Source organism: Penaeus chinensis, chromosome 35, assembly GCF_019202785.1.
Source record: "Penaeus chinensis breed Huanghai No. 1 chromosome 35, ASM1920278v2, whole genome shotgun sequence".
NCBI lineage: Eukaryota > Metazoa > Arthropoda > Malacostraca > Decapoda > Penaeidae > Penaeus > Penaeus chinensis.
This window is the reverse complement of record NC_061853.1, coordinates 12,380,984-12,393,775: the sequence shown is the minus strand read 5'-3', so window position 1 is coordinate 12,393,775 and position 12,792 is coordinate 12,380,984.

Sequence of the window (12,792 nt, the reverse complement as noted above, 5' to 3'; positions counted from 1 at the left end):
TCATTTTCCTCTTTCCCTTTTCTTTTCTTTTTCTTTTTCCCCTTTTTCACTTCCTTTTTCTTCTCATGGTGAACTCTCGACGAGGTTCAAGTCCCTGAGTGGCGTATGATGAACTCTACATTAGGTTTATTGCATATTGAACTACGTAGGTGGCGTATGATGAACTCTCAATTAGGTTCAAGTCTCTAGGTGGCTTGTGATGAACCCCAGTTTAGGTTCGAGTTCATCAGCGCCGCATACTGAACGTAGGATCAGGTTGGCGTTTGATGAGCCCTCGGCGAGGTTCAAGTCCCTAGGTGGTGCATGGTGAACCCTACATTAAGTTCATTATCCATCGGAGTCTTTGAGAGATCTGGATCGCCTTTCAGCCAGGGTGGTTCGGGGCGTCCAAAGCCTCGTCCTCCGGTGGTCCTCCTGCGCTGTCTAAATCATTAAGTTTAGTTTTTATGTGTACTTTTTTTTATATCGTCTTTTTATTAGCTTCTTCAAATACCGGCCGTCGGACCTTCTCTTGTCTTCTCTTCTCTTTCTCTCTTTCTCTTTCTCTTCTCTTTTCTCTCTCTCTCTCTCGATACTCGTCCTTAAGTTAAAAATAGTAATGAATCTCGTTCCAGTGCTTTTTTTTCCTGATTTCATTTTGATTTCTTAAGTGCAGCATCTCTCGACCTCCTTCGCATTTCCGACCTCCCCGCCAACCTCCCATTTACTTGATGTAATAAAAGAAAATGATAAATCCCTTCCGATTTTTATCAGATCTGGGCCGATACTCTGTCAATCACGCGGCTGGGGATGTGAGACAACAAGCCACGCCCACATATCAGACCCCTGCCAATCAGTAGCACGGTTCGTCAGATAGGAACGCCCACTTCACACTTCCCTACCAATCATCAGCACGATATCCTACCCGCCCTCCCGTGTAACTACCAATCACAGCCGTCATTTGCTCTTCAAACGCGAATCGTGCTCGGTCGCAAGTATTGTTCTTGGCGACGGCCGTGCTGATGAGGGCTCTCGAGGGGACACGCGGAGGAAAGACGAATCGAGAGAAAAACCGAATAACGAGGAGAAAAAAAAAAAAAAAAAATATTCGCAAATGCTAACACAAAAAAAAGAAAGAGGGATAAAAAAAACAACAACTGAAAAATAAGGCCTCCCCAAAAAAATAAAGAAAATTAAGAAAAGAGAGAGAGAGAAAAAAAAAGTCTTAGGACCAAGATGAAACAATTCAAAACTATTTTTTTTTTAAATCGTTAAATTCACCCCCTCACACGAAAGGAGAGAGAGAAAAAAAAGAGAGAGGAATAGCAAGAGGCAAAAAATTAAGCTAAGATTACAAACCAAGACAGAGACAAGGTGAATCGGGTCGTTACTCCGGCTCTTAAGGAGAGGGAGGTGCGGAGTGGATAGAGAGAGAGAGAGAGAGAACGAGAGAGGCGAAAAGGGAGAGAGAGAGAGAGAGAGAGGCGAAAAGGGAGAGAGAGAAAGAGAGAGAGAACGAGAGAGGCGAAAAGGGAGAGAGAGAGAGAGAGAGAGGCGAAAAGGGAGAGAGAGAGAGAGAGAGAGAGAGAGGGGGGGGGGAGGGAGAGAGAGAAGGGGAGAGGGAGAGAGAGAGAGAGAGAGAGAGAGAGAGAGAAATAGAGAAGGGAAAATGGAGAGAGAGCAGGGGAGAGGGAGAGAGAGAGAGAGAGAGAACAGAAGAGAAGAGACAGAAGGGTAAAAAAGAGAAAGAAACTGTACAATAAAGACAAAGAAAAAAAGATAGGCTTAGGAAGGTTTTAAGAAAAACAACAACAGAAAATAAACAAAAAAGAAAAAAAATACAATAGCATAAGATAAAAGACCAAAACCCCAAACACAATAATATAAAAAAAGATTATAATAACTGCAAAACGGAGAGGAAAGCCCGGGTTTCTCGCCTGCCGCTGCGCCTCCTGTCCGAGGTGGCTGCCGCTCCTCCTGCGCCGTCCATCTCAGGCTCAGCTGCGGGACATGTGTGCAAACATTCATCAGTTTTTAAGCTGTTTGCAACAAGTAAATCTAGAGCGGCTACGATACTCACCGACGCAGAAACCCTTCAAGAGGTTTCACGCTTCACGGAGATGGACTGCTCGTTGCGCCTCCTCTGCTGTCGGTCTCTCTCTCTCTCTCTCTCTCTCTCTCTCTCTCTCTCTCTCTCTCTCTCTCTCTCTCCCTCTCTCTCTCTCTCTCTCTCTCTCTCTCTCTCTCTCTCTCTCTCTCTCTCTCTCTCTCTCTCTGTCTGTCTTTCTCTCTCTCTCTCTCTCTCTCTCTCTCTCTCTCTCTCTCTCTCTCTCTCTCTCTCTCTCTCTCTCTCTCTCTCTCTTGAGTGGGGAGGGGGGTAGGGGTGAGGGTGGTTTCTCTTGTCGTTGTTATTTTTCAGGTTTATCTATCTTTTTCTTTTCTTTTTATTTCGCTTTCTGTCGGTTTATTTTTTCCTCTCTCTCTTTTTTTTCCCTCTCTCTCTCTCTCTCTCTCTCTCTCTCTCTCTCTCTCTCTCTCTCTCTCTCTCTCTCTCTCTCTCTCTCTCTCTCTCGCTCTCTCTCTCTCTAACACACACACAAGCCTTCACACAAGGCCTAACTCTTTATTGGTAATTGTGAGGAAATTTTCCCCCGTAATGGGTTAAGGTGAAACCAATTTATCAAGCTCAAGCAGAAGAAAAGGAAAATGCGTTGAACAATTAGCGTTTTCAAAGCTTGGAGTCCAAACCATCACAGTAAACATGTAAAGGAGGATGGGGGGACAAAGAAGGGAATTAGGGTAGGGAGGGAGGGAGGGAGGGAGGGAGGGAGGGAGGGACAGGAGGGAAGGGTGGGAGAGATGGGAGGGAGGGTTAAGAGAGAAAGGGGTGGAGGAGGAGAAGGGAGGGGGGGGGGGGAAGAAGAAGAGGAGGAGGGAAGGAGACAGGGAAACAGAGGAGAATTAAAATCAGAAGAAGAGAAGAAGGAGGGGAAAGAGAGAAGAGAAAAGAGGGAAGAAGAAATGGGACAGAGGGGGAGGGGGTGGGCAAGGAAGAAGGGAAGGGGAAGGAGAAGAGCAGGAGAAAGGATGGGGAAGGAGATGGACAGATGCGGAGACAAAAGACGAAAACAGAAGAGGTGATTCCCTCCCCCCCTCCCTCCCTCCCTCCCTCCCCCTCCCTCCCCCTTTATCACCTGCCTCTCCAGACATTTTAATTTTGTCTTTTCATTAAAAAGGTAAATGTGGGCAAGCTCTCTTTATTGCCTTTCATTATGTTCATTGTCATGTGGTTATTATTACTATTATCGTTATTATTATTGCTTTTCTTGTTGTTGTTGTAATTTTGTTATCATTATTATTATTATCATTAATATTATTATTACTATTATTATTATTATTATTATTATTATTATTATTATTATTATTATTATTATTATTATTATTATTATTATTATCATAATTATTATCATTATTATTATTATTATCATTATTATTATTATTACTACTACTACTACAACTACAGCTACTACTACTACTGCTATTACTACTACTGTCATTATTATCATTATGATCATCATTATTACTAAAGTTATCTTTATTGTTAGTAATATTTTAGCTGCTGTTTTATTACGTTTTCTCTCCTGTTTTCATTACCATATTTATTGGCATTAATGGAAATCTATTCATCGTCTTCGTCATTAATCAAAAGCATCATTATCATCTTTATCATTATTGTAATCTCTGTAGACACCATCATCATCGCTCATATCATCACTTCCCGTTTCATTCCCTCCCTTTCCATCCCTCCTTCCCTTCCCTCCTCCCTCCCCTTCCCTCCCTTACCCCTTCCCTTACTCCTTCCCTCCCTCCATCCCTTACCCCTCCCCCCTACCCACCACTCTACCCACATCCAACTCCCATTACCTATTTTTAGGCCTTATTTCCCCCCCCTCCCCTCCCCTCTCCCCTCCCCCCCGACACGCGATTAATAATCAGACCAGTCGACAGCAGTAAATGATAATGATAATAAAGAACACACCTCGCTTCCCCGCAAGGCACATTTACAGCGTGGAAGGAGCAACACTTAATGAATCGCGCGTCATTTGTCCCTCAGTGAACGCGGGCTTTTGTGTGAATGAACGCGAAGGAGACCCCGTTCGAAGCGTTCCATTGTCACTGAGGGTCGAAACCTTCTCCAAACCCCGTTGGTCGCGGCCGGTCTTCTGTTTTTCCTTCTGTTTGTGTGATATTATTATCCTTTTGTTGTTTGTCTTCCGTTCGGGTTTTCCTATTCTTTTTTTAATTGTTTTCTATAGTTTCTCTTTTGTCTTTCTTTCGTGTTTGATTTGTTGTTGTGGTGTTATTTATTGCTTTCCCGGTTGTTTTGTTTTGTGTGATTAAAGCTTTCTAGTTATCTTATCATTAGATCAATATTATTTTTCTTTCTCTCTCACTTTCTTTTGTTTTTGTTTTTTTCTCTTTCTTGTCTTTCTCTTTGTCTCTGCTTTTCCTGAATTGAAAAAACAAAATGAAAATGATTTGAACCAAGTTTTGCTTTGGTGGATGTGAACGAACGCTTTTCAGTAGCGGGCTTTTTGGTGACGCGTTTAATTAAACCCTTTCGATTATCATATTTCTTCTCTTTCTTTATCGTAATTATGTTTATTCCATACATTTCCGATTCAGCAAAGAAACAGAACTAAATGATAAATTAAATTAGAATCTCGTTTTCTCTCTCTCTCTCTCTCTCTCTCTCTCTCTCTCTCTCTCTCTCTCTCTCTCTCTCTCTCTCTCTCTCTCTGTCTCTCCCTCCCTCCCTCCCTCCCTCCCTCCCTCCCTCCCTCCCTCCTTCTCTCTCTCTCTCTCTCTCTCTCTCTCTCTCTCTCTCTCTCTCTCTCTCTCTCTCTCTCTCTCTCTCTCTCTCTCTCTCTCTCCTCAAGAAGCAGAGGGGCAAGAGGCCTAGGCAAAGAGACGTCGCCTCGCCACGCGCGTGTGTGCGAGGAGGCCCCTGTGACCCGGCCATTGTCTCGGGGTCGAGGTCAAGTACGGGAATGCATCCATTTTTAGTGTCCCATCGCGGGGGTTGACCTCTGTGGCGGCGCAAGCTCGTTATTTGGCGGGAAAATCTGTCGAGAAAAACCTGCGGTGGGTCGCGTAGGGAAGGGGTGGTGGGTGGGGGGGGGTTCGCGTAGGGAAGGAGGGGTGAGGGGGGGAGGCTGGCGGGGAAGGGGGGAGATAGGGGGGGCAGGGGGGGGTTGGTATGAGGGAGGGGAGGGGAAGGAGGGGAGATAGGTGGGGGTGGGTAAGAAGGGCAGGGGGGTATAGAGGTATGGGGGGTATAGGTAAAAGAAGGGGCAGGAAGGAGAAGGGGGGGTATAGAGGTAAAGGGAGGGGGGTAGGGGGTAGATAGGAGTACGAATTTGTATGCGAGGGGGGGAAGGGAGGGGGGTAAGGGTGTTAAAGGAAATAACTAGATCAAAGAGGAAAGGGGGAAAGGGTAGGTTAAGGGCGTAGATGGGGAGAGAGAGAGAGATAGAGAGAGACACAGAGAGAGAGCGAGAGAGAGAGAGAGAGAGAGAGAGAGAGAGAGAGAGAGAGAGAGAGAGAGAGAGAGAGAGAGAGAGATAGAGAGAGACGCAGAGAGAGAGAGAAAGGGAGAGAGAGAATCAGGGGCAATAAGGAGCTAAACCAGAATTCAAAGTGTTGAGGGAAAAGGGTTGATGAATGAGAAGGCAGAAGGTCGATAAGAAGCGACGAGGGAGGTCGGAGGGGCAAGGAGCAAGGGAGAGGGAGGGGGGGGGGAGGAAGAGGCAAGGGGCAGAGAGAAAGAGGGAGAGGGGGGAGGGGGGGAGAGGAAGGGGCAAGGGGCAGAGAGAAAGAGGGAGAGGGAGAGGAGTGGAGGAATAAGGGAAAGAGAATGGAGAAGCGGAGGAGGGAGAGGAAGAAAGGAGAGAACAGAGATGGGGAAGGGGTAGGAGGAAGAGAAAGAAGAGGAGGAGGGAGAACGAGAGAAGGAGAGAGAGGAAAACGAAAAGGAAAGAGGGGGGGGGGGACAGGGGCAAGAGAAGGGAGAGGGAAGGAGGAAGAGAAGGGATAAGGGAGAGGGAGAAAGGGGAGAGGAGGAGGGGGAGAAAGGGGGAAGGGGTAGGGGGAGGGGGAGATAACCGGAGCATAATAAAAAACTGAGCAGGTTAATGTTGCTGGGGTCGTTTAGGGAGCTCTTGAGAGGTTCCCACGAGATCACGTGATAAGGAGGCCATTACGTCACCGCCTCCTTATCCGCCCCTCCCCCCCCCCCCCTTTCTTTCTCTCGCTCTCTCGTTCTTGCTCTCGCTCTTTCGCTCTTCGCTCTCTCTCTCTCTCTCTCTCTCTCTCTCTCTCTCTCTCTCTCTCTCTCTCTCTCCCTCTCTCTTATCTCTCGTTTTCCCTCTTCCCCTTTTGTCCACTCCCTCCCCCCCCCCTCTCCCACCCCCTCTCCTCTCCTCCCTCTTATCTCCCCCTTCCCTCTTCCCCTTTCGTCCACTCTCAAACCCACTTCCCATAACCACTTCTCAATCATCCCCTCCCCCCCCCCTCTTCCCTCTAACCCTTTACTCCTCCCCCCCATCCCCTCCTACCCCTTCTCCCTCCGCCCTCCGCCCCCCCCCCCTCCCTCCCTTAACCCCTTTCTGAACCCTGAATCAGAAAGACGATGATGAGAAAAAAAAATGGGGCGAAGAAGGAGGAGGAGAAGATGAAAAAAAAAAGAAAAACATTTTGAATACTCTCCCGGCCGCTGTGAATGGCGGCGCTCTGGTTTGCCGATAACGTGTTATGTGCTCTTGGTCGGTCGCTTATTCGCACTCCTTTTCTTGTGCGATCTTCAGCCCCTCCGGATCCCGGCCCGCTCGTCTGCCTCCTCTTTCCCTCTTTCTCTTGTCCGTCGTCTTCTGCTTCTTCTTTTCTTCTGCTTTTCTGTTTCTTCTGGTTTTTTTTTTATATACTCTTATTTTCTTTTTCTTCTTCCCTTTCTTTTTTTTTCTTCTATCTCTTCTTCTTATTTTTCTTATTTTTACTTTAAAGAAATGGAAGAGAGAGAGAGAGAAAGAGAAGAGGAGAATCAAAGAATAAAGAAGGAATGAGAGAATGTAAGAAGTGGAAAGAAATGGCAAGAAAAGGGGAGGCGTAAAAAATAGAGAATTTGAAGGGAGAAAGTGACAGAGCAGGAGGATGGGGATGTAGACGAGGAAGACGAGGCGGAAGGAGGAAGAAGGAAGAGAGAGAAAGGGAGGGAAGGAAGAGGGAGGGAAGTAAGAGAGAGAAGGAGGGAGAGGGGAGAGGAAGGGAAGGAAAAGAGAGAAGGGAAGGGACGGAGGAAGGATGAAAGAAATGGATTGGGTGGGGAGAAGAGGGAAAGGAGGAGGAAAAGGATGGCGGAAGGAGGGAAGGAATTGGAAGGGATGAGGATGAAGACGGGAAGGAAGAGAAGAGAGAGAAGGAGAAGGAAGAGAGAGAAGGAAAGGGAAGAGAGAGAAGAAGAAGGAAGAGAGAGAAGGAGAAAGAAGAGAGAGAAGAAGAAGGAAAAAGAGAGAGAAGGAGAAAGAAGAGAGAGAAGGAGTCACGGATCGGAGAAGGTGAAAGAAAGGAGAGGAAGAGAGAGGGAAGGGATAGGGAGTAAGGAAGGGAAGAGGAAAGGAGTAGGGGGAAGGGGAAGGAGGGGCAGGAGGGGGGAGGGGCGAGGGTATTTGAGCTTTCAGACTCCGCTGCCCCCGTGGGATGCCTGCGTGAGTCCGGCCATATTTGCCGAGCGCCTTTGCCACAATAGCACTGAAGATTTGGGGTAACAGACAGACACAATGGCTTGGACATGCCTACCGCGAGGGGGCGCCCGCCTCGGTAAACGATGGGCTTGTTAAGATAATAATAATCAGCGGAGTTCAATGATTCTCCTTCTCCACCCTCCTCCCCGCCCACACTTCGCCCAACCCTTCCTCACGCCCACCCCACCCCCACGCCTCTCCATGAGTCTCCCTCTCCGCCCCAAGCCCTCACGCCCACCCAACCCCTCTCACCTACCCCACGCCCACCCCCAACCCCTCTCGCCCACCCCACGCCCACCCGCCCACCCCACGCCCACCCGCCCACCCCACGCCCACCCGCCCATCGTATCGGACGCCCACTCGAGTGTTTGGGCGGCGGGTGGATATCGCTTTGCTCTCCTCGAGGGCCATCGGGCGTGCTCTGGCCAGGGGGGGTGTCGGTGGGGGGGAGGGTAGGCGTGGGTGGGTGGGAGGGTGGGTGGTTAGGTGGGTGGGTGAGGGGAAGGGGAGGGAAAAGGGGCGGAAAGGAGGAGGAAATGAGAAGAGAAACAAAACAATGAAGATAAAGAAGAAGAGAGAAAAATCACGCCAAGGAAAAAAATAAATAAATAAATGAAGAACGAAAGAACATTAAAAGCGAGAGAATTAAAAGCATAAAAAAAGAAGAAGAAGAAAGTTTTAAAAAAAGAAGAAGAAGGAGGGAGGAGGGAGAAGGAGAGAGAGAGAGAGAGAGAGAAGAAAGGCGAAAGAAGAAGTGTGTGTGCAGAGAGAGGGAGATCATATCACACCCCGACGTAAGTAGGATTAATGAATGCGATTCCGACGCCGACGAGAAAAACATTTACGACTTCGCTCTCGTGAATGGAACACCTTTTGCGTTTTATTTCCAGATCAGAAAGGAAGGAAAAGGGGGGATAAAGAGAGAGAGAAATTGAAAAAGGATGGAAGAACTGGAGGGGGGGGGGGGAAAGGAGAGAGAAGGAGAGATGGAAATTAAATAGAATATAAAGTGTGGATGACTGAAATTCAAACCCGAAATCTAACCGTTTTCTCTCTAACACGACCTGGAAATAGGTGTTGATTTTTTTCGTTCTCGCGGATCGAAACCCCTTTTAGTATATTTCCAGATGAGAAAAAGGATAAAAAAGGATAAAGAATGCAAGAAAGAGAAAACGAAAGGGGGGAAATAAAACAAGGAAATTTGTTAAAAATGAAAAGAAATAAGACAAACAAAGCATAAAGTCTCAGCGAACGAAATTCAAACCCGATTTTAAACACGTCTCATCTCAAACTAAGCGTTGTTGTTGTCTTTTTTTTTTTTTTTTCCTTTTTTTTTTTTTTTTTTCTTTTTCATCCCCGACGGCATCTTAGATTAGGGTTTTCTTACGGATCGAAAAGAGATAAGGTAATTTCCAGAAAACAAAGGCTTGATTGCCCACCCGCGCCTCGCCAATGGCTGGGAATCGCCCGCAGAATCTCGGAGATAATGATTAATTGCGGTAAATTGCGGAAAAGGCTTGATGATCAGCCATTAGTGATATAAGTCACGCCGGGAATTTTATTTTGAGATTTTTTTTTTTTGTTTTTTTTTTTTTGTTTTTTTTTTTTTCCCCTTTTGCTTTTTTGCTTTTATTTTTTATTTTTTTAGGAGGCAATTAAGTCTAATGGAGGTTTCACCTATTGATAAATGTCACAGAATGTCGAGTTTTTACGACTTTTGTTATTAATGTTTCTTTTTGTTTTTTTGTTTTGTATTGTTTTGTTGTGTTATGCTTTTTCCTTCTCTGATCTCTCTGTTCTCTTTCAGTTCTCTCATAGATTCTCTCTTCACTCCTCCTTTCCTCTCCCTCTCTCCCTTCTCTCACCTCCTCTCTCTCCTCTCTCGGTTCTCACCTTTCCCTCTCTCTCCTCCTCCTCCCCCCTACACCCCTCGACCCCATCGACCCTCAACACATCCTTTCTCTATATATCTCTATTTATCTATCTATCTATCTATCTATTTAATTATCTATCTATCTCTCTTTCAACATTTCTCTCTTTATTCTTCGCAACATCTTCGCATCCCTCCAGACAAAAAAAAAAAAAAAAAAAAAAAAACAGTAAAAAAAAAAAAAACCAACTTAACGAATGTCCATATACTATAGTCTGTTGAGCATCAGGGAGCAGAGATAATGCTATATCAATTTGGCGCAGATCGAGAAACATTACGTCACTATTACGCCTCTCCCGGTCTTGGTCTTATTAAAGGGTTCAAGGGCTTCATTGTAAAAAGGTTTAGCGCCGATGGAGTGGGTGCTGGTGATAATGTAAGAGGTTTTATAAATACGTGGAGACAGAGAGAGAGAGAGAGAGAAAAAAAAAAAATTATATGACGTGGACTTTTTCTCAATTTCTTTTCACTTTGTTAAATTGTATTTTGACTTTCTTGTAGTTTTTGTTTTTTTGCGGTTGGTTTGATACGCTCGCTCGTTCGCTCACTCACTCGATTGCTTGCTTGCTTATTGTCTTAGCTACCTCGCATATCCGCTTATTATATTCCGTCTCTCTCTTTCTCTCCTCAGTCTCTCCCACACACATCACTCACAACTAAACACAAACAAACAACAGAAACACAGGCCACATAACTCACGCATGCACCGCATGCACACACACACAACTACAACACAAACGCGCACAATTTAGCATCACAACATGACAAAGGAAACACACACAAACACAGTCACACACACACACACACACACACACAGGCACACACACCAACACACATACACACACACAAACACAAACAACCACAAACAAGCAAACAACCACAAACGCACCTCCCAGTCACGTTCCCAGGGAAGACTTTAAAAGAACGGCGAGAGTGCATCCTCGTGTTTTCTTTGTCGGCGTGGGCGTGGGTGCGGGCGTGGGCGGGTTTTGGGGGCATATTAAGTGTTTTTGCGGCGCGGTCGAGGGCGGCGCGGGGCAGTATTGCCACGATGCCCGGGCGAGGCCTCCGGAGGATCACTCTGTAATGGTAACCATGGTGCGATGCCTTTCTGGCCGTCTGCTGCAATGCGACGGAGTCCCCTGCGCCCGCTGTTTTCTGTTGTCTGGCTGCCTCTTTCTGTGTCTGTCTGTTTGCTCTGGCTGCCTCTTTCTGTGTCTGTCTGTTGCTCTGGCTGCCTCTTTCTGTGTCTGTCTGTTGTTCTGGGTGTCTCTTTCTGTTTGTGTCTGTTTGATTCTCTGCCTGTTTGTCTGTTTTTCTGTTGCTGTGAATCTCTATCCAACTGTTTCTGCTGCCATCGTGTCCTACTCTGTCTGCTTTTTTTGTCTGCTGTGTCAGCTGCGTGCCTGATCTTATCTGCCTGGTAATCTGCCGTTATTATTTTATAATAAGCTATCAATCAACCTTTAAGGCTTCGTTCCTTTCTTTGTGCCCATTTTGCTGTCTCACGCCCACCCTACATCTCTGCCTGCATCACCAAAGTGTCTGCCTGCCTTTGTCTGCTCTCTCTGCTGTCTGTCTGTGTCTGCCTGTCTTTATCCACCCCCCCTGTCTGCCTCATCTTGTCCTGTAGCCACAATCCGATCTGCTGTCTGTCTGTGCTGGCTGCCGTGGGGGGGCTGTGCCTTCCACCCTGTCTGCCTCTCTTTGTCTGCCGTTTCGCTTTTTCTGTCTGCCCCGTCTGCTCCCGTGTGTAATAGTGTGTTTGTTTCTTTAATTGTTCTTGTTCTTGTTTCTGTCACCCTGACGATCTCTTTGTGTGTGTTGATGAATCTCTCTCTTGTGTGTATTTACATTTATTTTTATTCAGTCCTTAAGTGGGTGTTTCTTTTAGAACGAGATTATTAAATGATAAGGAAGAAATTGCACAGGAAGTATATAAAAGTTAAATGAAATAGAAACAGAAGGAGAGATAACACGCGAAAAAAATATTTATTTATTTATTTCACTAAATTAACACCCATTGTGATGGGGGGGATTAAGAAAGGAATTTCCTCAAGAAAACTCTTCAACACTTGCAATAGAAAAAAAAAAAAGAAGAAGAGAGCGACTTAGGAAATTCTTCCCTTCGCCTTTTCTACAAAACACAAAAAAAGGAGGGAGGGAAGGAGGGATTAAGTGAAATATAAACACCGCAAAAATTCCTCTATTTATGGGCTAATTTCCCTTCAGATCTGACCCTTCCTCTGGGCCTCACTCTCGCAGCCCGGTAATTTCAACGAGGAGTGAGATAGTGATCCAACAAACAGCGGAAAATGGCTGAGGAAGAGAGAGAACAGAGGGAGGGAGGGAGAGGGGAGGGGAGGGAGGGGAAGGAGGCGGGAGAAGAGAGAGAGAGAGAGAGAGAGGAGAGAGAGAGTAAGTGAGAGAGAGAGAAGGGAGGAAGGAGAGGGAGGAGAGGGAGGAGGGGGGAGTGAGAAGAGGGAGAGGGAGGTGAGGAGAGGGCGAGAGGAGAGAGAGAAGAGGAGAGAGATAGAATAGAGAGTGAGAGAGAGAGAAAGAATAGAGAGAGAGAGAGAGAGGAGAGGAGAGAGAGAGAGAGAGAGAGAGAGAGGAGAAAAGAGGAGAGAGAGAGAGAGAAAGATAGTGAGTTTGGAGGGAATGAGAGAGAGGAAGAGATAGAGAAGTGGGGGAGAGGAGAAAGGGAGAGAGACAGAGACAAAGAAAGAGAGAAAAAAAAAAAGAGAGAGAAAGAGAAGGAAAAAAAAAAAAAAATAAAAAAAAAAAAAAAAAGGAAAAAAAAGCAAAGAAAAAAAAGAAAAAAAAAAAAAAAAAAAAAAAAAAAAAAAAAAAAAAAAAAAAAAAAAAAAAAAAAAAAAAAAGAAAAAAAAGAAAAAAAAAAAAGAAAAAAAAAAAAAAAAAGGAAAAAAAAAAAAAAAAAAAAGAAAGGAAAAAAAAAAAAAAAAAAAAAAAAAAAAAAAAAAAAAAAAAAAAAAAAAAAAAAAATTAAAAAAAAAAAAAAAAAAAAAAAAAATAGAAAAATACCACATTTTGGGACTGGACGGTAAACAGGTAATATAGTCT